Source organism: Oryctolagus cuniculus, chromosome 19 (genome assembly GCF_964237555.1).
Source record: "Oryctolagus cuniculus chromosome 19, mOryCun1.1, whole genome shotgun sequence".
Taxonomy (NCBI): Eukaryota; Metazoa; Chordata; class Mammalia; order Lagomorpha; family Leporidae; genus Oryctolagus; species Oryctolagus cuniculus.
This window is the reverse complement of record NC_091450.1, coordinates 65,041,222-65,067,478: the sequence shown is the minus strand read 5'-3', so window position 1 is coordinate 65,067,478 and position 26,257 is coordinate 65,041,222. Positions and strand designations below refer to the sequence as shown.

Here is a 26,257-nt window from a genome sequence, read left to right as displayed (position 1 = left end):
AAAATTTCATTATCTTTTTTCAGTTAAAGCACATCTGGGTTGATTCCACATCTTAGCCATTGTGAATTCACCTGTAGTAAACATGGGGGTACATATCAGTCTTTCATAGGCTGATTTCATTACCCTTGGGTAAATTCCCCATAATGAGATGGCTGGGTCATATTGTAAATGTATATTCAGGTTTCTGAAGAATGTCCATACCATCTTCCACAGTGGCTGTATCCGTTTACATTCCCACCAACAGTGGATTAGGGTACCTTTTTCCACACATCCTCACCAGCAATTAGTTGTTTGTTGATATCTATATGAAAACCATTCTAATGGAGGTGAGGTGAGAACTTACTGTGGTTTTGGGTGGCGTTTCCCTGAGGTTAGTGATCCTGAGCATTTTTGCATGTGTCTGTTGGATTTCCTCTTTGGAAAAATGTCTGTTTATCTCCTTCACTTATTTCTTAACTAGATTGTTTTGTTGTTGAGTTTCTTGAGCTCTTTATATATCTAGTATTAATCCTTTATCAATTGCATAGTTTGCAAACAATTTCTTCCATTCTGTTGGTTGGCTGTTCACTTTGTTGAGTGTTTTTTACAGTGCAGAATCTTCTCAATTTTATGTAATCCTATTTGTAAATGCTGTCTTTGATTGCCAGTGCTCTGGTGTTTTTTCCAAGAAGTTTTTGCCTATGATAGTGTCTTGCCGGTTTTCCTGAATGTTCTGTAATAAATTGATGGTATTTGGTTGTCGATTTAAATCTTTAATCCATGTTGAGTGGATTTGTGTGTAAGCTGTAAGGTAGAGGTCTTGCTTCATACTTCTGCATGTGGAGATCCAGTTTACCCAGCACTATTTGTTAAAGAGACTTTCCTTGCTCTGGGCATTGATTTTAGCTCCTTTGTCAAAGACAGGTTGGTTGTAGAAGCATGGGTTGATATTTGGAGTTTCTGTTCTGCTCCATTGGTCTATCCATCTGTTTGTGCCAGTACCAGGCTGTACAACTCTCCTATAATATGCCTTGAAATCAGATATTGTGATGCCTCTGGCTTTGTTTTTGTTGTTCATATTGCTTTAGCATTTTGGGGTCTCCTGTGTTTCCAAATAAATTTAAGCATCTCTTTTCTAGATCTGTGTTCTGATTGATATCACATTGAACCTATTAATTGCTTTTGGTAGTGTGGGCATTTTGATGATAATGATTCTTCCAATCTACCAACATGGACGATTTGTCCATTTTTGTTTCTTTATTTCTTCCTTTATTGTTTTGTAATCCTCATGTTAGATTTAGTTGCTGTCCTTGGTTAAATTTATTCCAAGGTATTTAATTTTTCTGTAGCTGTTGTGAATGGGATTGAGCTTAGAAGTTCTTTCTCAGCCTTGGCATTGTCTGGGTATACAGAGGCTATTAATTTCCGGTTTTTTAAATATTTTGTTACTTTACCAAACTCTCTTATGAGTTCCAGTAGTTTCTTATTGGAGTCTTTTGGATGCACTAAATACAGAATCATGTCATCTGCAAGTAGGGATAATTTGACTTCCTCCTTCCTAATTTTATCCTTTTAATTTATTTTTCTTTTCTGTTGGCTCTGGTAAAACTCGCAGGACTGTATTGATTAGCAATGATGAAAGTGTGCATCCTTGTCTGGTTCTGCATCTTAGTGGGAGTGCATCTAACTTTTCCATACAGTAGGATGCTTGTCCTGGGTTTGTCATAAATTGCCTTGATTGTGGTGAGGAATGTTCCTTCTGTACCCAGTTTGCTTAGAATTTTCATCATGAAACGGTGTTGTATTTTGTTAAATGGTTTCTCTGCACTGAGATAATCATATAGTTTTTATTCTGCAGTTTGTTAATGTGGTGTATCACATTGTTTGATTTGTGAAAGTTGAACCATCCCTGCATTCGAGGGATAAATCCTTCTTGGTCTGGGTGAAGGATCTTTCTGATCTATTGTTGTTTTTGATTAGGTAGCATTTGCTGAGGATTTTTGTGTGTATATTCAACAGTGAAATTGTTCTGTAATTCTCTTTCTCTGTTGTATGTTTTTCTGATTTAGGAATTGAATCATGATGGATTCATAGAAGGAGTTTTGGAGGATTCCCACCAATGAATTTGTTTTGAATAGCTTGAGAAGAATTGTGGAGTTAGTTCTCCTTTAAATGTCTGATAGAATTGAGCAGTGAAGTCATCCAGTCCTTGGCTTTTATTTATTGGGAAGGTCTTACTGATTCATTTTCCTTCTTGGTTAATGGTCTGTTTAGGTTTTCTGTTTCATCATGGCTCAATTTAGGTAAGTTGCATGTATCCAGGAATTTATCCATTTCTTCTAGGTCTTCCAATTTGTTGGCATACAGTTTCTTGTCATCATTTCTGATGATTCCTTTTATTTCTATGGTATATGTTGTTGTGCTACCTTTTTCATCTCTAATTTTATTGAATTGGGTATTCTCCCTTTTTGTTTAGTTGGCCTGATGGTATATTTTTTTTCCAAAACAGCTTTTTTTTACTGATCTTTTGTATTGTGTTTTGTATTTCAATTTTGTTAATATCTTCACTAATTTTAATTATTTCTGTTGTCCTACTAATTTTTGGTTCATTTCCTGTATTTTTCTAGATCCTTGAGAGCTGTTGATAGCTCACTTATTTGGTGCCTTTCCAATACCTTGATCTAGGCACCAATTGGTATAAACTTTCCTCCTAACACTTCTTTTACTTTATCCCATAAACTTTGATATTTTCTATTGTCATTTCATTCGTTTTACAGAAATTTTTTGATTTATCTTTTGATTTCTTTTATGATCCACTATTCACTCAGAGCATTTTGTTCAGTCTCCACATGTTAATATGTGTTCTGGAGATTCCTGAGTTTTTGATTTCCAGTTTCACCCCATTGTGGTCAGAGAAGATGCATGGTATGATTTTGATTTTTCTGAATTTCCTGAGACATGCTTTATGGCCTATTCTGTGCCCTATTCTAGAGAAAGCTCCATGCCCTGGTAAGAAGAATGTGTATTCTGCAACTGTAGGATGAAAATTTCTGTAGATATCTATTAGGCGCATCTGGTCTATATGTCAATGAACTCTGTTGTTTCTTTGCTAATTTTCCATCTGGTTGGTCTGTCCATTGCTGAACATGGGGTATTGAACGTTCCCATTTGTATTATGTTGGAGTGCATTACTCCCTTTAGGTCCATTACCATTTATTTTAGGTAGTCAGATGCCCTGTAATTATTGGGTGCATATATCTTGACTATAGTCACATCTGTTGAATTAATCCCTCAGTGTCCTTCTTTGTCTCTTTTAACAGTTTGTGTGTTAAAGTCTATTTTTTCTGATATTAGGTTGGTTACACCAGCTTTTTATTTTTTTGGTTTCTGTTAGTGTGGAATAATTTTTTCCATCATTTCACTTTCAGTCTGTGCAAATCCTTGTAGGTGACATTTGTTTGTTGTAGGCACAAATAGATGGGTCTTGTTTTCAACCCATTAAGCTAGTCTGTGTGTTAACTGGAGAGTTGAGACCATTTATATTCCAGGTGACTGTTGATAGTGACTTGACCCTACCATTTTCCCACAAATATTCCTGGTTTTCCTGTGGATTTCCTTTGTTGTTTTATTGGGGAATTGCCTTCACCTTCTTTCATAGTGCTGACCATGTTTGTATATTTGTGTGTGTAGTGCTTCCTTAAGTAAGCACTTCCTTTTGTAAGGCTGGATGAATGATGTGAAATTCTTTCAGTTTCTTTGTTGTGGAAGGTTTTCATTTCCCCTTCATTGATAAATGAGTGCTTTGTGGGGTACAGTATTCTGGGTTGACCTTTTTTTTTTTTTTTCTATTAAGACTTGGGATATATTGTGCCATTCTCTACTAGCCTGTGGGGTTTCTGATGAGAAGTCAGCTGTGAGTCTAATTGGAGATCCTCTGAGAGTTATCTGGCATTTCTCTTATGCACATTTTAGAATCTTTGTTTCACAGTGGAGATTTTGACTACAATGTGCTGTAGTGAGGATCTTTTCTGCTCATGTCTATTAGGAGACCTGTGTGCTTCCTGTACTTGGATGTCCCTTTCATTCTCCAAATTAAGGAAGTTTAGTGTAATTACTTCACTAAAAAGGCCTTCTCAGAAATCCATTCTGTCTTTCTCAGAAACGCCTAAGACCTGTATGTTTGGTCATTTGATATTTTCCCATAAATCTCCAAGACTGTTTTTAAGTTTTCTGATTTCTTCTTCTTCATTTTTTTTTTGGTTTCACTGTAAAATTTCCAGAAAATTGTCTTCTAAGTTAGATACTTTTTCTTCTGACTCACTGAGTTTGTTTCTAAGATATTCCACCACGTACTTTATTTGAGCTATTGAGTTCTTGATTTCTAACATTTAATTTCATTTCTATTTAAAATTTCAATTTCATGGAAAAATTTTTCATTCATGTCATGTATGGATTTCTTTAATTCGTGGATTTACTTCTGATGATTTCTAAGTAACCTACAATCAGTTTTTCGAATTCCCTAACCAGCATTGCATCAATCTCTTCATGTTCGCATTCTAATAAGGAATTGTTTTTGTTTCCTAAATTCCTCTTTTTTCTTTTGTTTGATTATATAGTTTCTGGTGCTTGGTCTTCTATGCCGATATCTTTCTTATGCTTCATCAATTCTATTGTTAACGGTCTCCACTGCATTTTTGTTTGTTCTGTTGCATTTTTCATTTCATTGAGATTTCTCTTTAAGATCTCAATTTCATGGGACAAATTTTCTTTCATGTCCAATATGGATTTCAGTAGTTCATGCATTTGCTTCTGATTACTTCTATGTATTTTACGATCAATTTTTTGAATTCCATTTCTTCAATTCTTCTATCTCATCATCTTCACAATCTAGTATTGAAGTTTCATTGTTTTTTTAAGATTTATTTATCATTTATTTGAAAGCACTACACAGAGAGAGAAGAAGAGGCAGAGAAAGAGAGAGAGAGATAGAGAGAAGTCTTCCATCAGCTTGCCACTACCCAGTTGGCCACAATGGCCGTTGTATACCAATCTGCAGCCAGGAGCCAGGAGCTTATGGAGATCTCCCATGTGGGTGCTGAGGTCCAAGGACTTTGACTGTATTACACTACTTTTCCAGGCCAGAGCAGAGCGCTGGATTGGAAATCGTTCAGCCAGAAGTTGAAGTAGTACCCATATGGTATGTTGGCACGGCACATGGCGGCTTTACCAACTATGCCACAGTTCAGGCTCCAAAGTGTCTTGTTCTTTTGGGGGCATCATATTGTCTTTCTATTCTTGTTTCTTGAATTGGTGTATTTATTGTTTGGCATTTGTGGAGATAATTGTTGGTTTTCTCTTTGTCTCTCTCTCTCTCTCTCTTTTTTTTTTTTTTGCTGTGGCAACTTTTATCTTTGGACTATGACTGTGTAGATAAGTGGAAGGTTTTCTTAGTGAATATCTAGAGGCTTGTAGTGGGGGTGGCCAGAGAGCTCTGTTCAGTTCTCCAGGGATAAGGGAATGCCCCAGGTGACACACCCAGGTTTGTTGTGGCAAATCAATCTCTCTCTCTCTCTCTCTCTCTCTCTCATCAAAAGGGAATTTATTCTGTGCAGCTGAGCTCCTCTCCTCAATGGAGACCCAGGCTAGAGTGCTAGCCCAAGTTTGTATTATATTTATCCGCTCTGTCCCAAGGTCCACACAAAGGATCTGTGCATTCCTCAGTGTAAGATCAGTTTCCCTAGCAGTATCTCTCACCAGGTAACCAGGAAACCCTGAGCATATGGAGTCTCCCACTGTAACTGCTCAAAGTCCTAGCCACACCGTGAGTCTTCCCACAAACCCTCAGTTTTTTCCCGTGTCCAAATACAGACACTTCACACAGTCACAAGCTATCGGCCCCCTGTTAGTTCTCCCCACCAGAATCAGGAGTCTCCACTTGGCTGGTTGCTGGGCAGAGATACGAGCTGGTGCACCTGTGATGTATCTCTGAAATGGCACCCTTCTACTGGCATGTTACAGGACGCTGTTGTAAACTGATTTGGGAGAGAGAAACGTGTCCACCCCATTCTTTTTCTTTTTATCATCTAGTTTGGCTAGTACAGTGTCTCCCATGGGGCTCCAAGCCTGGTTCGCTCTAGACTCTTTCTGCAGCTTTTTTGCCTCTTCTTGGTCTGCTGTGGTCTTGTCTCACTTCACTTTCCAGTGCTGGTCCATAGGCTGTTGGCTGGGTAGGCTAGAGTCCTGAGCGATGTGCATCCATGCCTGCCACGTAGGTCCACCCTGTCTCTCTAATTTCGGTAGAGTTTCCTCTGCCATTGACTCACTAATTCTATCCTTAGATTACACTCTCTCCACATTTTTAAACTATCATCTCCTGGGCTAGAAGCGAAGAGTTAAGCTCACTCCCTACTCTGCCATATTTGGACCTCCTACGAGTTCTAATAATCTCTGAGGAGAGTCTTTTGGATCCTTTATATACGGTTTTTACTTCAGGTTTTCATCATGAAAGGGTGTTGTATTCTATGAAATGCTTTTCCTGCTATTAATGAGATAATCATATCATTTTTGTTCTTCACTTTGTTAATGTGGTGTATCACATTGATTGGTGAATGCTAATAATTGCTGTGTACCAGGGGTAATACCCACTTTGTCCGGATGAATGATCATTTCTTATATGTCGTTGGATTCAATTGGCTAGTATTTTGATGATGATTTTTATGTGTGCTTATCAGGGACATATGTGTGTAATTTCTCTCTTGTATCCTTTTCTGATTTAGGAATTAAGGTGATGCTGTCATCATGGAAGGAGTTTGGAAGGCTTCCCTCTCTTTCAGTTGTTTTGAATAGCTTGAGATTGGAGTTAGTTCTTCTTTAAATGTCTGATAGAATTCAGCAGTAAAACTGTCCAATCCTAGGTTTTTCTTTGTTGGGAGTGTCTTTATTACTGAATCAATTTTTGTCTTGTTTATTGATCTGTTAGGTTTTTCTGTGTCTTGGGTCAATTTTGGTGGGTTGTGTGTGTCCAGGAATGTTTTTCTTCTAGGTTTCCTGATGTGTTGGGCTACAGCTCTTTGTAGTAATTCCTGATGAGAAGTCAGCTGTAAGTCTAATTGAAGATACTCTGAAAGTAATCTGACATTTCCCTTTATGCATATCTTTGAATCTTTTCTCTATGTTTTACTGTGGAGCATTTGACTACAATATGTCATGGTGATGGTCTTTTCTGGTCATGTATATTAAGAGTGCTGTGTGTTTCTAGTACTTGGACATACTTACTTTCTCCAAATTCGGGAAGTTTTCTGTAATTATTTCACTAAAAGGCCTTCTAATCCATTCTCTCTTTCCATGCCTTCAGTAACCCCTAAGACCCTATATTGTGTCATTTGGTAGTATCCCATACATCTCCAACCCTATTTTTCACTTTTCTAATTTGTTCTTCTTCATTTTTTTGTTTGACTGTTAATTTTCCAGAGATCTGCCTCATGAAATCTGTTGTTAACCCTCAGTGGGTGCTGTTCTCATCTGTGGTTCTGTGGCTCTGCATGATTGCCACAAAGGGTCTGGCAGTGTTCAGTGTGAGCACAGATCCTGCTGCAGTGACCCACCCCAGGCAGCCAGGGTGCTGAGCTTGTGGAGCTACCCAAGTATTTTCCCAGAAACCAGCTACACCGTGCACCCTCTCCTGCATGCCTGGGTTCCCACAGTCTCAGTACCAGGGCTCCCACAGACACAGGGTGCAGAAGACCCACTCCACCGCACTAACCTGTTCTGTCCTTGGAGAGGCTGAGAACTTCTGAGAGCCAGCTGCCTATGTATGCTCCACTTAGGCAGTTTGAGCTCCAGAGCCTGCGTTATGTTGAGAGGCTAAGGGCTCATGATAGTCATAGGTGCATTTGCAGCCCCCTGTCAGTCTTTCCACCCAGACTGAAAGTCGGTGGGGAACACAGACTTTTCCCTGTGGTGAAATCCCTGGTCATACATGTCCATAAGAGCTGCTGGCCACAGCACTGCTTGTTTCACAATCATGCCTTCTCCCCGCCAGTTTATGGACACTTAGAAGAGTCCCTGCAGCTAGTGATGATGTCTGAATGGCTCCTTCTCCCTGCCTGTTGCTGGGCAACACCTGGGCTGTTGCTACTTGAGACAAGATGGCGCCTTTTCCCTGACTGTTGCTGGGAGTCTGCATTAAAGCTGCTGCAGCTACTAGCATATCCAAAATGGTGCCTGCCCTCTCTGAGCTGGTTGTCGGGGGCTGTTGTGAGAGGATGGGGAGAAATTGTCTCTCTTTTCTGCTGGGTTAGGGGATACCCATTACCCTCAGGGTCCAATTCACACCCCAAGACAGTGTATTCTGCTAGGCTCTCTCTGCAGCTATTTCAGCAGTGGCATGGGCCACTGCAGTCTGATCTCACCGTGGTCTTCAGAGCCGGCACTTTTTCCAGCTCTTGTCTGCTGGGACTTGTGTTGTATCAGTGCTTGTTGCTGGGCATCTGCAGCTTCCACACAGATCCACAGCATCTCTCCTCCTCTTACAGAATCTCCAGTCTCCCCTGAGAATGCACTTTCTTGCCTTTTTTTCTATTTTATCCTAGCCTATAGCAGTCCTCCCTTTCCCTATTCCTCCATGTTGGAATCCCCTCTGAGGACTATTTATTTTGTTTACCTTCTCAAAATGAATTTTTGATTTCTTGATCTTTTTTTAATTTCATTTATTCATGCTGTGACATAGATTATTTCTCACCTCCTTCTGCTTAAAGGTTGTGATCTTATTTTTCTAAGTTTTTGAGATGCATCATTAGATCTTTAATTTGAAACATTTCTCTTTTTTAATATAATCACTATATGCTATAATCTTACCTCTTAATAATGCTTTTGCTGTAACTCACAGGAGTTAATATGTTGTGTTTTCATTTTCATTTATTTCAAGAAAGATTTTATTTCCTTTTAAATTTCTTCAGTGTCCCATTGTTCATTCAGGAGCATCTTGTTTAATTTCCATATATTTTTTGAGTATTCTCTTTTTGTTCGTTTATTTCTAGTTACTTGATAGGATTTCAGTCTTTTCAAATTAAATGAGAGTTGATTTGTGGCCTAATTTTTGGTATACCCTGAAAAAATGTTCAATGTGGTGAATAGAATGTAGCTTTTGGTCCGTTAGGTCATTTGTTTGATGTTATGTTTCAACTCTGATGTGTATTTACTTATTTTCTATCTAGATGATCTGTCCATTGATGAGAGTGCATTGTTGAAGTCACCCACTTTTATTGTCTAGGAGTGTCTCTCTTTCTTTAGGTCTAATAGTATTTTCTGTATATAACCGGTGGTCTTGTATTCAGTGCATAAATATTTATGATTGTTATGTCTTCTTTTGGAATCAAAAGTTTTATCAGAATACAATGTCAATTTTATCTCTTTTTACAAATTTCTATAGAAAGCATACTATGATATGCTTCATTGATGATATCCAATTTCTATATTAAAGACCTTGACAAATGTACCCTTGGTTTAAACTGATTCTTTTTTAAAAGATTTATTTATTTATTTGAAAGGCTGAGGTACAGAGAGACAGAGGCAGATGCAGAAGTGGGGGTGCAGAGAGAGAGAGAGAGAGGTCTTCCACCTTTTTTGGGTTCAGGGGCCCAAGGACTTGGACCATCTTCTGCTTTCCCAGTCCGTAGCAGAGAGCTGGATTGAAAGTGGAGCAGCCGGGACTCGAACCTGTGCCCCATATACATGCCGGCACTGCAGGTGGTGGCTTCATCCACTATTCCACAGCGCTGGCCCCTAAACTGATTCTTGGCAAGAATTTGTGAACTGAAAAAATATCAACCATGCAACCACTGGTAAATTTTCACCAAAATCATTCACATGACCAGTGAACAGGACTAAAACAGTAGTCTTATTGCACAGTGCATATGGGCAATCTTAGAATTCTCCCATTAGTATCTATGTAGTTTCAGATTCTTTTTGGGGTTGCCAGGTAAAAATATATTAGTAATAGAAGTTACCTTTACAGAATCATATCATCTGTAGTATTTTAATGCATATTTTACAAGCTTTATAATGAGTTTTTATAATTAAATATGCATTGGGGGTTCATAATAAATGATTTGGGGTAGCTGTTGCTAACTGATGTGACCCCCAATACGCATGTGTTGAAACGTAATACTCAATGTGTTGTTATTTAAGAGCAGGGGTGCTGGGAGATGACTGGATCATGAGGGCAGATCTTCTGAGAATGCTATCACTGCCTTTATTTTTTTAAAAAAAGTTTTATTTACTTATTTGAGAAGCAGAGTTAAAGACAGAGAGAGGAAGGGCCAGAGAGAAAAGACTTCCATCTTCTGGTTCACTCCCCAGTCGGCCACAATGGCCAGAGCTGAGCCAATCAGAAACCAGGAACCAGTGTATTCCAGGTCTCCCACATGGAAACAGGGGTCCAAGGGCTTGGGCCATCTTCCACTGGCACTGGTTTCCCATGCTGCTGCAGAGAGCTGGATCAGAAGTGGAGCCTCTGGTACTCAAACCCGTGCCAATGTAGGATGCCAGGCCTGAAGGCGGCTTTACCCACTATGCCACAGCACCCTTTTAAGAATGGCTTGATGGAGCAGCTTGTTTACCCCTTTGCTATTCTGCCACATGAAGGCACACAGACATTAGCCAGCAAAGCTTCACTAGACACTGAGCCCCTAACACTGTGATCTTGGACTTACCACCCTCCAAAAGAGAGTAATATATTCCTGCTGTTTATAAATTTCCGAGTGTAATGTGTTTACTTACAGTAACCCAAATAGACTAAGATGTAGTAACTAATCAGAAAAGTTTAGAAATGGGTGGGCATGATGCATAGCAGGTTAATGTGACATTTGGGTTGTCAGCATCCTGCATAAGTTGCCTGTTGTGAGTCCTAGCTCCCCCATGTCCAATTCAATTTCATGGTAATTCCCCTGGGAGGCAACAAACAATGGCCCAAGTGCGTAGTTCCTGCCACCTACATTGGAGACTGAGATGTGATTCCTGGCTCCTGGCTTCTTCCTGGCCCAATCCTGGCTGTTGGGGGCATTTGAGGAGTAAGTCAGCAGGTAGAAGATCTCTCTTTGTGTCTCTGTCACTCTTCCTGGCAAATGAATACATAAGCCTTATGAAAAACATTGATGACATGACTTTGGTAAATGCTTCATCAAGTAAGAAGTTTAAGAACATGGGTCTGGCACTGTGGTATCACATATGAGCTCTGGTTCAAATCCTGGCTGTTCTACCTCTGATACAGCTCCCTGCTAATGCCTCTAGGATAGTAGCAGAGGATAGCCCAAGTGCTTGGGCCTCTGCACCCTTGTGGGTGACCTAGAATAAGCTCTTGGCTCCTGGTTTCATTGTGGATGAACCCTGGCTGTTGTGGCCATTTGTGGAGTGAAGTGAGTAGATGGAAAATCTCTTTTCCTCTCTCTCTCCTTCTCTCTGTAAGTAACTGTGCCTTCCAAGAAAATAAAGTAAATCTTTAAAAAAAAAAAAAAGTAAAAGGCTGGCGCCACAGCTCAATAGGCTAATCCTCCGCCTTGCGGCGCCGGCACACCGGGTTCTAGTCCTGGTCAGGGCGCCAGATTCTGTCCCAGTTGCCCCTCTTCCAGGCCAGCTCTCTGCTGTGGCCCGGGAATGCAGTGGAGGATGGCCTAAGTCCTTGGGCCCTGCACCCCATGGGAGACCAGGATAAGTACCTGGCTCCTGCCATCGGGTCAGCGCGGTGCCCTGGGTGCAGCACTCCGGCTGCAGCGGCCATTGGAGGGTGAACCAACGGCAAAAAAGGAAGACCTTTCTGTCTCTCTCTCTCTCTCTCACTGTCCATTCTGCCTGTCAAAAAAAAAAAAAAAAAAAGAAGTAAAAAAGAAAAAAAAAAAAGAGAAACCCTAATTTAGTGGGAAATAAGCAAACAGGCATAAACAGCTGAACGGAAAATGACCATTTTACCCAATAGCATAAATTTTAATGTAATCACAGATCATTAAAACTATGCTAGTGTAATGTTCTTCATTATTTTTAAATTATGTTTGAAATAATTTTTCATGAATTTCATAGGTGCTGTTCCAGGAAGACAACCACATTCCTCTTTTGCTCTTCCTCTCCCTCCCTTGTCTCTCTTCTTTTCATTATTTTTTGCAAGATATAATTTTAATTCACTTTATTATTCATAATCTTAATTCACCACTAACCATAGTATTCAACAAGGAAAAGTAGGAAGACCACAATTCCACAAGAGCAGTATAATTGTCCTTTTTTTTAATAATTATTTTTTTTGACAGGCAGAGTGGACAGTGAGAGATAGAGGCAGAGAGAAAGGTCATCCTTTTACTGTTGGTTCACCCCACCTTGTCTCCCCATAAGGGTGACAGAGGCCGAAACAATCGACCCACCCTCAAACAGCCATTCCTCAGGCCTCTAAAAGGGAGCTGGATCAGAAGTGGAGCAGCCAGGGCAGGCAATGGTCCGATCAATGGATGCCTGCGCTGCTGGTGGCCCTACCCACTACACCACAGCACTGGCACCTGGCTTCACTGTTTTTGACCATACTTGTAAGAACAGTCTTCTGAGAAGTGCACGGCTGCCCCATCTCAGTTGATTTTTATAAATGATGAGAGATATGGATCTAATTCCATTCTTCTACACGAATACATCGAGCTTTGCCAGCACTATTTGTTGAAGAGATTATCCTTACACCAATGAATGGTCTGACCCCTTTTTGTCAAAAATCAGGTGGCTATATGTATTTACATTAACTTTGGGATTCTCTGTTTCACTCCATCGGTCTATGTCTCAGTTTTTTTTTTTTTTTTAAGTATCAGTGTGATGTGATGTTAATACAGTTTTTTAGTATGCTTTGAAGTCAGGTATTGTGATGTCTCCAGCTTGATTTTTATTTCCTCAGGTTCACCTTAGCGGTTCTGGATCTTCTGTGGTTCTGTATGAATTTGAGGGTTGTTTTTTTAAATTCTGTAGAGAATGTCATTGGTATTCTGTAGATTTCTTTCCATGAGATAGACATTTTAATGATACAAATTCTTCCAATCCACAAAAAAAGGAATACCTTTCCAGTTTTGTGTCCTTGATGGTTTCTTTGGTCAGCGTTTGATGATTTTCATTATAGAGATCTTTCACTTATTTGATTACATTTATTCCTCAATAGTCTAATTTTTGTGGTTATTGTAAATTGGATTTTTGTTGCTTTCTTTGTCAGTGAGGCCATCATTAATATGTAAAAAGCAGCTTTTTCAAATGTTTACTTGTACTTCTAAAGTTTTCTGAATTGGATTATCAGTTGAAGCAGCATTTTGCTGGAATGTTTGTGTTCTTCCAGGAGCAACATCATGTCATCTGCAAACATTAATTATTTGACTTGTTCTTTTCCAGTTTTAGTGCCTGTTATTTTGTTCTCCTCTGTAATTGCTCTTGTGAAAATGTATAGTACTGTATTCAGTTAGAGTGGTGAGAGTGGATGTCCTTGTGTTGTTACAGATTTTGACAAAATGCGTTCATCTTCTCCTCATTCAGTATAATATTGGCTGATTCTTTGTCAAATATCACATTTATGTTTTTGAGGCATGTTCCTTCTATGCCTAATTTGTGGAGGTTTTTTTTTGTGCCATGAAACACAATGCATCATATCAAATGCTTTCTCTGGATCTAATGAGAGTATGGTTTCTATTCTTTCATTATGTTGATTAATTTATGATATTTATTGTTTTGCAAATATGGAACCACCCTTGCATTTCTAGGATCAATTCCAATTGATAGTTATGTATCAGCTTTTTGATGTTTTCAATTGTTTATTTTGTACTCTGTTGAGAATCTTTTTTTCTGTGTTTTTCAAGGATATAGGCCTGTAGTATTCTTTCCATTTTGTGTCTTTGTTTTTGGCATCAAAGGGATGTTGGCCTCCTAAAAAGTGTTTGACAGTGTTCCATCCTGTTCAGTGTTTTCAAATAGTCTGAAGATTGTTGGAGTTTGTCTTTAAATGTTTTGTAGAATTGGATAGTAAAGCCATCAAGTCATGGGCTTTTTATTGATGGAAGAATTTTGCTTACTGCTACAATGCCATTACTTTTTATGAGTCTGCTAGATTATCCGTATCTTCTGGATTAAATTTGGTAAGTTATTTGTATTGAAAAAACTTCTCCATTTTTCTGCTTTTTCCAGTTTATTAGCATATAGTATTGAATGGCAGTTTCTTTTGAAGCCTTGTATTTCAGTAGTGTTGATTATACTGTCTGATTTTTCATCTAATCTTACTTATTTGAGGTTTTGAGGTTTTTTTCTCTTTTTTTCTTTGTCAGTCTTGTTAGAGGCTTATTTAGTTTTTAAAAATTTTATGTGAGGTAAACAAATTTCATGTACTTGCCATATACATATTCAGGAACGTATTGATTCTTCACACCCAACGCTTCCTCTAACCCATGCTTCCATACTTCTTCCTCTTCCCTCTCCTGTTTCCACTGTTAATTTTTTTTTTATCTTTTATTTAATGAATATAAATTTCCAAAGTACGACTCATGGGTTACAATGGCTTCCCCCCCCATACCGTCCCTCCCACCCACAACCCTCCCCTTTCCCACACCCTCTCCCCTTCCATTCACATCAAGATTCATTTTCGATTATCTTAAAATACAGAAGATCAGCCCTAAAGGCACTCGGATCTGGCTGAAAAGCCCATGAGAGTATTTCAGGCATGGAAAGCCAAGACACTCTGGCAAAAAGATCTCTGTGAGTGAGATCCCAGTGGAAAGAACAGGTCTTCAAAGAGGGAGGTGCCTTTCTCTGAAGGGAGGAGAGAACCTCCACTTTGACTATGACTGTGTCTAAACAAGATAAGAGTCGGAGAACTCAAGGGGCTTCCATAGCCTTGGAAACTCATGACTGGTGCATAGGGAGATTACTGATGCCATAAACAGGAGTGTCAATTTGTAAAGTCAACAACAGGAGTCACTGTGCACTTACTCCTCATGTAGGATCTCTGTCCTTAATGTGCTGTACACTGAGGCTTAATGCTATAACGAGTACTCAAACAGTATATTTCACTTTGTGTTTCTATGGGGGTGCAAACGATTGAAATCTTTACTTAATGTACACTAAACTGATCTTCTGTAAAAAAAAAAAAAAAGAAAAAGAAATTATCAATTCCCAACTTGACTCTCACTGGGATTAAACATGACAATAGGTCTGATCTGATTTCATCATCATTTAAAAAAAAATCATCTATTATTTTTCACTTTATGTTTCTGTGTGGGAGCAAACTGTTGAAATCCTTACTTAAGGTATACTAAGCTGATCCACTGTTAATTTTAATAGAAAAATATTTTCAGGTAACTTTATACTCAAAATAGTCACTATTCACTAAGTAAAAAGTTCAACAAATAGTATGAAGAAAATAAATTGTTTCTCAAAGTGAGACAAGGCTTGTAAAAAAAAGCATCATATCTCAAAATACTCATTTTATTCCTACACATTATTACCTGTTAAATACTCTATTAGTCACCGCAGATCAGGGACAACATGTGGTATTTGTCTTTTGGGGACTAGCTTATTTCACTAAGTATAATGTTTTCTAGTTATATCCATTTTGTTGCAAAAGACTTCATTGCATTTTTTCCTGCTGAATAGTATTCCATAGTGTATATATACCATAGTTACTTTTTTCAAGATTCATTTTTCTGAGAGGCAGAGTTGAGAGAGGGAGAGACAGAGAACGAGAGATCTTCCATCTGAGAATGAGAGGTCTTCCTTCTGGTTCACTCTCTAAATGGATGCAATGGCTAGAACTGGGCTGATGCAAAGCCAGGAGCCAGGAGCTTCTTTTGGGTCTCCCACGCAGGTGCAAGGGCCCAAGGACTTGGGCCATCTTCCACTGTTTTCCTAGGCCTTCATCAGGGAGGATCCAGGCTTCGAACAGGAACACCTATGGGATGCTGGTGCAGCAAGTAGGAGGCTTAACCCACTTTGTGCTGGCCTCCATAATTTCTTTATCTAATCATCATTTGATAGACATCTGGATTGATTCCATATCTTAGCTGTTGTGAATTGAGCAGCCATAAACGTGGGTACAGATAACTCTTTCATCTGCTGATTTCAATTTGTTTAGGTAAATTCCCATGAGTGGCATTGCTGGTTCATATGATTCATCTATTTTCAGCCTTTTGAGGTGTCTCCATACTGTCTTCCACAATGGCTTCACCAGATGACATTCCCAGTGGATTAGGGTACTGCATTATTATTATTATGTTATTTATATTAATAATATTAATATATTATTATAATTATATTAATAATTGACAGGAAGAGTTACAGACAGTGAGAGTGAGAGTCAGAGAGAAAGTGTTCATCCAATGGTTCACCCCCCAAATGGCCACAATTGCCAGAGCTGCACCGATCCAAATCCAGGAGCCAGGTGCCTCTTCCTGGTCTCCCATAAGGGTGCAGAGGCCCAAGCACTTGGGCCATCCTTCATTGCTTTTCCAGGCCACAGCAGAGAGCTGGACTGGAAGAGGGGAAGCTGGGTTTAGAACCTGGTGCCCATATGGGATGCCAGCACCGCAGGAGGAGGATTCACCTCGTGCACCACGGCACTGGCCACTTGTGTACTGTTTTGCCACATCCTTTCCAGCATTTGTTGTTTGTTGATTTCTGTATGCAAACCATTCTAACTGTGGTGAGGTGAAACTTCATTGTGGTTTCATTTTGCATTTCGCTAATGGCTAGTGATCCTGAGCATTTTTTCATGTGTCTGTTGGTCATTTGCATTTCCTTCCTTGAGGAATGTCTGTTCAAGTCTGTTGCCCATTCTTTTTTTTTTTTGACAGGCAGAGTGGACAGTGAGAGAGAGAGACAGAGAGAAAGGTCTTCCTTTGCCGTTGGTTCACCCTCCAATGGCCGCCGCGGTCGGCACGCTGCGGCCGGCGCACTGTGCTGATCCGATGGCAGGAGCCAGGAGCCAGGTGCTTTTCCTGGTCTCCCATGTGGTGCAGGGCCCAAGCACCTGGGCCATCCTCCACTGCACTCCCTGGCCACAGCAGAGGGCTGGCCTGGAAGAGGGGCAACCGGGACAGAATCCGGCGCCCCGCCCGGGACTAGAACCCGGTGTGCCGGCGCCGCTAGGCGGAGGATTAGCCTAGTGAGCCGCGGCGCCGGCCTGTTGCCCATTCTTAACTGCATTGTTTGTTTTGTTGTTGTTGAGTTTCTTGAGCACTTTATACATTCTGGATATTAACAATTTATCAGGTCATAGTTTGCATATATTTTCTCTCATTCTGTCAGTTGCCCTTCACTTTGCTGAGTTTTCATTTACAGTGCAAAAGCTTCTCAGCTTGATGTAATCCCATTTGTGTGTTTTTGCTTTTATTGCCTGTACGTCTGTGTTCCAAGAAGTCTGCATCTGGCAATGTCTTGCATCATTTCCACAATGTTCTCTAAGAATTTGATGGTATTAGGTTGTACATTTAGGTCTTTGATCCTTTTTTGAGTTTGTTTTTTTGTAAGAATGAGGTAGGTTTTTATTTTCATACTTCTGCATGGGAGATCCACCTTTTATGCACCATTTTTTGAAGAGACTGACCTTGTCACATGGTTGGATTTTAGATCCTTTGTCAAAGATAAATTATTTGTAGATGTGTGGATTGAGTTTTTGGAGTTTCTATTGTGCTCCATTGGTCCACATGTCTATTCTTTGCCAGTATCAGGCTGTTTTGTTTGTAACTGTCCTGAAGTATGTCTTGAATTCTGGTATTGTGATGCTTCTGGCTTTGTTGTTCACATATAAGATTCCATTAGCTATTCTGGGTCTCTTGTGTTTCCATTTTAATTTTAACATCTTTTTCCCCTAGATCTGAAAAGAATGTAATTGGCATTTCAATTGGGATCACATGAATTTGTAAATTGCTTTTGGTACTATGGACATTTTGATTATATTGATTATTTTAGTCCTTGAATATTAAAGATTTTTCCATTTTCTGTGTCTTCTGTTTCTTTCACTAATGTTTGCTAATTTTCATATTAGATACTTTGGCATCCTTGATTAATTTTATCCCATGGTGTTTAATTTTTTTGTAGCAATTGTGAATGGGATTGATCTTAGAAGTTCTTTCCCAGCCATGGCATTTTATACATAGACTATTGATTTTTGTGTTAATTTTGTATCCTGGCACTCCCCTAGACTCTTTTTATGAATTCCAGTAATCTCTTAGTGGAGACTTATTTCCCCTATATATAGAATCCTGTCACCCGCAAGTAGGGGTAATTTGACTCCCTCCTTCCCATTTTGTATCCTTGGATTTCTTTTTCTTGCCTAATAGGTCTGGCTAAAACTTCCAGGTCTATATTGAATAGCAAGGGCACAAGTTGTCATCCTTGTCTGATTCCAGCTCTTCAGGGAATGCTTCCAACATTTCCCCATTCATAAGATGCTGTCTATAGGTTTGTCATAAATTGCCTTGATTATGTTGAGCAATGTTCTTACTACACTCAGTTTCCTTAAGGTTTTCATTATGAAAGGATGTTGTATTTTGTCAAATGCTTTCTCTGCATCTATTGAAATAAGCCTATGGTTTATTTGAAAGTTTTATTTATTTATTTGTGAGGCAGAATTATAGACGGAGTAGGAGAGACAGACTTTTTAATTGGTTGGCATACAGTCCTTTGTATTAGCTCCTGATGGGTAAGTCTTTTAATCATCTGTGGTATCTGTTGTTACCTTTCATTTTTCATCTCTGATTTTACTGATTGGGGTCTTTTTTTTTAAGGATAGTTGGACCAAGAGTGTATAAATTTTTTAAGCAAGTTCTTCATTTCACTGATATTTATATTCTTTTTTGCTTTCAATTTTGTTTATTTCTCCTCTAATTTATATATCTCTTTCCTCTTGATAATTTTGCATTTGATTTCATTTTTTTTCAAGGGTGCTACATTGGTGGCTCACTTATTTGATTCTTTTCCAATTTCTTGGTATAGGCACCAATTTCTCTAAACTTTCCAGTATCTGGTAAGTTTTGATATGTTATACTGTCATCTTTATTTGTTTTCATCTTTTTTTAATTTTTTCTGACTCACAGTTCATTCAGGAGCATGTTCAGTCTCCATGTGGTTGTATATGTTCTTGAGGTTCTTGGTGTGGTCATTCGCCCCTTCATTCCATGTAGTTGTGGAAGATGCATGGTATGATTTTGATATTTGTTGAATTAGCTGAGACTTATGGCCTACCTTATTGTGTATCCTGGAGGGTGGCTCAAGGCCTTAGTTCCTGTCAACCATGTGGGAGACGTGGATGAAGATCCTACTTCTCAGCTTTAGTCCCATCTTGAGGGCATTTGGGGAGTGACTCAGTAGATGAGAGCTATCTCTAGCTCTCTCTCTCATAATGAATCATTCAAAATTTTACCTCCCTTTTTTACCTGGAAACTTGATTTAAAGTATTCAAACTTGATGTATTTCATATATACAAATTTAGAAACATTAATTATTCCCACTCTACCCTCGCTCACTCCTACCCACCGACCCGAACATGCTCCCATCCCTCTTCATTTTTTTAAAGATTTATTTATTTATTTGAAAGTCAGAGTTACAGAGAGAGAGGAAAGGCATAGAGAGGTCTTCCATCCGATGGTTCACTCCTCTATTGGCCACAATGGTCAGAGCTGTGCTGATCTGAAGCCAGGAGCCAGGAGCTTCTTCTGCGTCTCCCAATGGGTCAGGGGCCCAAGGACCTGGGCCACCCTCCACTGCTTTCCCAGGCCATAGCAGAGAGCTGGATCGCAAGTGCAGAAGCCAGTCTCAAACTGGCGCCCATATTTAATGCTGGTGCTCCAGGCCAGGGTGTTAACCTGCTTGGCCACAGCACCGGTCCTATTTCCCATCCCTCTTCATCCTCTATCCATGATTCCCATTCTTATTTTATACAAAAATCTATTTTCAATTATTTTATACTCATAATATAAAGCCTGCACTATGTAAAGAATTCAACAGTTTGAAAGAATTAAAAAAAATCTGTTCCTGAAGAGGCAAGACATGGTTTGTTTAAAATCATTCTATCTGCAAGACAAGAGTTGTCTAAATCATTGTACGTCAAAGTATCAATATCACTAATATAGCTCACCTTTTAGGTACTCTGTTACCACAGATCAGGGAGAATATACAGTGTTTGTCTTTTTTTGGAAAGGGTTATTTTAAAGTGTAAGGTTTTACAGTTGCATCCATTTTTTTTCTTTTTGCAAATGACAGGTTTTTCCTTTTTTTTTTTTTTTTTTTTTTTTACCAGAAAACGTTTCTTAGCTGGAGCACATCGGAGATCAACACAGTCTTAGCCCGGAGCCAAGACTGCTGTCACCCACGTTTTTGACGCTGCCTGGCAGCTTCCGGTGCTGCTGTGCTTACTGGGAGGAAGAGGCGGGTCCTAGATGGCTGGCGCTTGCGCAGTCGGCCTGGTGGAGAGCAAGACGGTATTATCTGCTGGTGGCGGCATGTCGTCGGCTGCCGGAATTCTCGGCTGATGGCGGCGTTTTCGGCAGCTGTACTGGCCCAGAGAGTGCGGGAGTGAAGGTGAGTTTTTCTTATGAAACAATGAGAGGCCTGGGACCTCGTCGCGGGGGGGGGGGGTCGTGGCTCCTCGGAGCAGTGTAGACACTCATGTCCGCAGGCTGGCGGCCGTGGGGGCAGGCGGCGGCTCAGCTGTGGGAAGCGGAGAAGCGGGTGGCTGGGCTTGCGCTGGAGGACAGGACTGCGGGTTACAAGGTATGTTTATTTGTAACCTCTAACTTATTTATTTAGTCAGTTCTAGCAGTGTTTTTGGTGGGTGTTTTAGTTTTCATTGATTTTTATGAGTCTTTTTAGGTTGTCTATATCTTCTGGATTTAATCTTAGTAGGTCACGTGTATTTGTTATCCAGGGATTCCTCTGTTTCTTCTAGTTTTCCAGTTTATTAGCATATAGTACTGAATAGCAATTTCTCTGAAACCTTTGTTTCAGTGATGTAGATTATAATCTCTGCTTTTTTTCTGTAATTTTATTTACTGGAGTTTTTATCATTTTTGTTAGTCTGGTTAGAAGATTATGTACTTTTTAAAATTTTATATCAGGTATGTAAATTTCATGTATTTCTTATATACAGATTCAAACATACTGATACTACTTCCCATGCTAGCATCTCTCAAGCCTGCACTCCCAGCCTTCTTCTTCCTCCTTCTCTTGTTCCCACTCTTAATTCTTCATCAGTTAAAGGTAGGGTGGGCAAGTTCCACGTGAGCTGCGTAGTGATCTTTTTTCAAAAAAATATATATTCTTAAGTGGCAGAGATCCAGAGATAGGGAAACACAGAGATAGAGGTCTTCCATCTGCTGCTTTGCTCCCGAAATGGCCACAGGGCCCATTGCTGGGCTGATCCAAAGCTAGGAGTCAGGAGTTTCTTCCAGGTCTCCCATATGGAGACTGCATTCAGTAAGAGTGGTAAAAGGGACATCTTTGTGTTGTTATATGTTTGACAAAATGATTTCACATTCTCCCCATCCAGCATGACATTGGCTGTTGGTTTGTCATACATAGCCTTTATGATATTGATATGTATTCCTTCTGTGTATATTTTGTGTAGTTTTTAATCATTTTTTATTCTACTGATATCTGTATCTAATTAGATGATGTGGTTTTCAAAAGATTTATTTCATTTGTTTGCAAGATTTATACAGAGAGATAGAGGTAGAGCAAGAGCAAAAGAGGAGGAGGGAGGGAGAGAGGTCTTCTGTTTGCTAGTTCATTCCCCAAAAGACCTTGATGGCCAAACTGAGCCATCAGGATCCAGAACCTTCTTCCAAGTCTCCCATGTGGCTGCATGGCCCCAACTAATTGGGACATCCTCCGACATTTTCCCAGGCATGTTAGGAGGGAGCAGGATTGAAAGTGGAGCAGCCTGGATGCTAAATGGCACCCATATGAGATGCCGGCATTATGTGTTTTGGATTTAACCCTCTGTAACACAGCGCCAGTCCAGACAATGTGGTTTTATTCTTCCATTTTTTTGATAAAATTCATCATGTGTATTAATTTGCAAATGTGGAACATCATGGCATTTCTGATATAAATTCCAATTGAAGGTTTTATGTGAGCTTCAGCATGTGGTTTTGGTTTTGTTAGGCTAGAATTTTGTTAAGAATCTTTGCATCTTTTTCATTATGCATATAGGCCTTCAGTTTTCTTTGTATTTCATGTTTTGTTATCTTTTGTGGTTAAGGTAATGCCGGCCTCTCAAAAAGTGTTTGTTAGAGTTGAATCCTACTGCTTCCAGTTTATTATTTTGAATAGTTGTAAAAGTATTGGAGTTGCTTTTTAAAGCTTCAAGCTCCTTGGATACCTTTATTCAAAGTTATTTAAATTTTAGTAGCTATTGTGAATGGAATGGATCTTCGAAGTGGTTTCTCAGCCCTGATATTGTGTGTATACAAATTCTATTGATTTTTGTGTGTTGATTTTATATCCTGCCACTTTTCCAAACTCTGTTATGAGTTTTAATGGTCTCGTGGTGGAGTTTCTTGGTTCCCCCATTTATAAAATCATGTCCTTTTGAAGGAGGGATAGTTTGACTTCCTCCTTCCCAATTTGTATCCATCTGATTTCTTTTTCTTGCCTAATGGCTCTAAAACTTCCAGATCTATATTGAATAGCAATAATGAGAGTGCATCCTTGTCTGATTCCAGATCGTAGTTGGGAATGCTTCCAACTTGTCCCCATTCATAAGATGCTATCAGTCGGTTTGACATAAATTGCCTTGATTGTGTAGAGGAATGTTCTTTCTGTTGTCAGATTCCCTGAGGTTTTCTTTCTGAAAGGTTTTTGCATATTTTCCAGCTGTTTTCATCTATTGAAATAATTATGTTTTTTAAATATTTATTTAATTGAAAGGCAGATTTATGGAGTGAGGGAGATTTTCCAAGAATTTCCAATTCATTGGCAAACAGTACATTGTAGGAATTCCAGATAGTTGTTTTTATTATTGGGTTTCTATTATTACAGTTTGTTTTTCATTTCTGATTTTACTGATTGGGGTCTTATTCCTGTTTTGTTGTTGTTGTTGTTTTGGAGATTTTCAGCAATTTTCTAAAAAATATTTTTTAACCAGATTTTCATATCAGTGATCTTTTTATTTTTTTTTTGGACAGGCAGATTTAGACAGAGAGAGAGACAGAAAGGTCTTCCTTTTCGTTGCTTCATTCTCTAAATGGCTGCTCTGGCTGGTGCACTGCGCCGATCTGAAGCCAGGAGCCAGGTGCTTCCTCCAGATCACCTATGCGGATGTAGGGCCCAAGCACTTGGGCCATCCTACACTGCACTCCCGGGCCACAGGAAAGAGCTGGACAGGAAGAGGTGCAACCGGGACAGAATCTGGCACCCCGACCAGAACTAGAATCCGGTGTGGCAGCGCTGCAAGTGGAGGATTAGCCTATTGAGACATGGCGCTGGCCTCAATGATCTTTTATAATGTTTTTCTTCAGCTTTGTTCATTTCTTCTCAAATTTCCATGATTTCTGTCATCCTACTAATTTGGAGTTTGATACGTTGTTTTTGTAGATTTTGTGATGCATTGAAAAGCTCATTTATTTGATTCCTTTCCAATATCTTGTTGTAGGCACAAGTTGTTATAAAGTTTCCTGTTAACATTGCATTTGCTGTGTCCCATACGTTTTGCTATGTTGTACTGTTATCTTTAATCATTTCCAGAAATTTCTGGATTTTCATTTTGATTTCTCCTAAGACCAACCATTCATTCAGGAGCATATTGCTCGGACTCCACGTGTTTGCATATGTTCTGGAGTTTCCTAAGTTGTTGATTTCCTGTTTCCTTTCATTTTGATCATAGAAGATGCATGAACTGATTTCAGTTATTGAGTTTTCTAGGCTTGCTTTATATCCTATCATATGTTGTGTCCTAGACAAAGCTCCAGGGACTGATGAGAAGAATATGTATTCTGCAAGTTGTGGGATGAAATGTTCTGAGTTAGTATTTCAAACAAGGCAGCCTGTTCTCAGGGACAAAGTGATGAGCAACTGTGTCACCTACAATTTTGACATAGGGGAGGGGCTAGGAAACGACCAAGAGAAGACAGTTCAGGTGTTCTTGTAAGATACTGTTTTTAGTTAAGAGATCCAAATTCCATGCATTTCATAAATGCAATTTAGGTACACAGTGATAGTCCCTACCCTACCTCCCTGTCAGGGGCATAACACATTGTGCACTTGTTTGTCTGACTCCGGGCAGCAACCCTGGCACCGACCAGGCCAAGGATGCTGGGCAGGTATCTGCCGTTCAGTAGCCCTGACCATGGGCAGTTTGGCAGAGCTGTGCACCATGTGGGAGAGGCTGGGTGTTAGCCCGGGAGGTGTAAAGAGCTCCACACTGCCCTGAGCTTCTGGTGGGCTGGATTGGGAGCAACGATGCCCTTGGAGTGCTCCTGATCATGGTGAGCACAGGAAAGGCATGTCAGGCTGGGGCTCAGGCTGTGGCCCCTGGTTCTTCAAGGTAGTGCGGCCTGTTCTGCTGACGCTGTGTTTCTGGGAGGAAGGGATGGGTGTTAGTTGGGTGGTACTTGCGCAGTAGGCCTAGGGGAGAAGTAGGCTATATCCAAGGCAGTGTCGTTGTTGGCTGGCATTGGCAGTAGCGGTTCAGTAGGCTTGTAGAGTGCAGGATGGACTTGTTGTGTTTAAGTTTTTGGACAGAGAGATGCCCAGGGCCTGCCTCAAAGGATGGGGGATCCCGGTGCTTCCCAGCAGTGTTTTCCCTGCAAATCCACTGGTTCAGAGGCAGCAGGGGTTGGGCAGGGGCTCAGGTGTGAGGAAGCCATGATGCAGCTGTCTGCCTCACCTCCCCCCCTAAGAAGGACTCGGATGTGAAACTAATGCAGAGTGGACACTTAACCTCAGCTGCCAGGCAATCTTGTTCTTCTGGAGACTCTCGACTTCCTGTCATCAGTTCATGGACATCAGGTTTTATTCCGTATCTCAGCTATTGTGAACTGAGCTGCAGTAAACCTGGAGGTACAGATAACCCTTTAAAATCTGCTGGTTTCATTTCCTAGGGGTAAATCACCAGGAGAAGGATTGCTGAGTCATATGGAAGATTTATTTTCAGCTTTCTGAGGTATCTCCATACTGTCTTAGGCAATGGCTTCCCCAGGTTACATTTCTACCAACAGTGTATTAGGGTAGCATAGTGCCAGATCCTCAGCAGCATTTATCATTTGTTGATTTTAGTATGAGAGCCATTCTGACTGTGGTGTGGTGAAACCTGATGGCTAGCGATCCTGAGCCTTTTTTCATGTGTCTGTTGGCCATATGAAGTTCCTCTCTTGAAACATGCCTGTTCAAGTCCTTTGCCTATTTTTAAATGGAATTTTTGTTTTGTTGTTGTTGAGTTCCTTGAACTCTTTGTAGATTGTGGCTATTAATCTTTTATAAGTTTTATCGTTGGCAGATTATTTTCTCTTATTCAAAGCCTCTTGACTTTGCTCTTTTTAGATTCTGGATATTAATCTTTATTTTTTGACAGGCAGAGTTAGACAGTGAGAGAGAGGGAAACAGAGAGAAAGGTCTTCCTTTTTCCATTGGTTCACCCCCAATTGGCTGCTGCGGCTAGCACACCACGCTGCTCCAAAGCCAGGAGCCAGGTGCTTCTCCTGGTCTCCCATTTGGGTGCAGGGCTCAAGGACTTGGGCCATCCTCCATTGCACTCCTGGCCACAGCAGAGGGCTGAACTGGAAGAGGAGCAAGAGGGACAGAATCTGGCGCCCTGACCGGGACTAGAACCCAGAGTGCTAGCGCTGCAGGTGGAGGATTAGCCTATTGAGCGGCAGCGCTGGCCTGGATATTAATCTTTTATCAGTTTCATAGTTAGCAAATAGTTTCTCCCATCCTTTTGGTTGCCTCTTTACTTTTCTGAGTGTTCCTTTTGTAGTGCAGAAGCTTCTCAGCTTGATGGAATCACATTTGTTTGTTTCAGCTTTTATTGTGCTACTGGCATTTTTTCCCAGAAATCTTTCTTTAAGCCAATGTTTTCCAGTATTCCCCAATGTTCTCTAATAATATGATGATATTGAGGTTTAGATTTTGTTCCTTGACGTGTTTTAGTTGCTTTTTGTATAAGGTGGAAAGTATGGGTCTTCTTTCATACTTCTGCATGTAGAGGTCCAGTTTTCTCAGGACCTTTTTATAAAGAAACGGTCCTTTGAACCTGGGATTGATCTTTAGCTCCTTCTTGAAAGATAGA

General features: G+C 40.1%; 1 protein-coding gene across 1 annotated transcript in view; it reads left to right on the top strand.

The window, feature by feature from the left end:
- Positions 1-26,257, top strand: part of LOC127489780 (uncharacterized) — a 278,910-nt gene that overhangs the window by 159,594 nt on the left and 93,059 nt on the right. Inside the window, exons 17-18 of the mRNA XM_070064726.1 lie at positions 20,270-20,550; positions 20,648-20,742. The gene's annotated coding sequence lies outside the window, so the exon portion shown is untranslated. The remainder of the gene's footprint in view (positions 1-20,269; positions 20,551-20,647; positions 20,743-26,257) is intronic.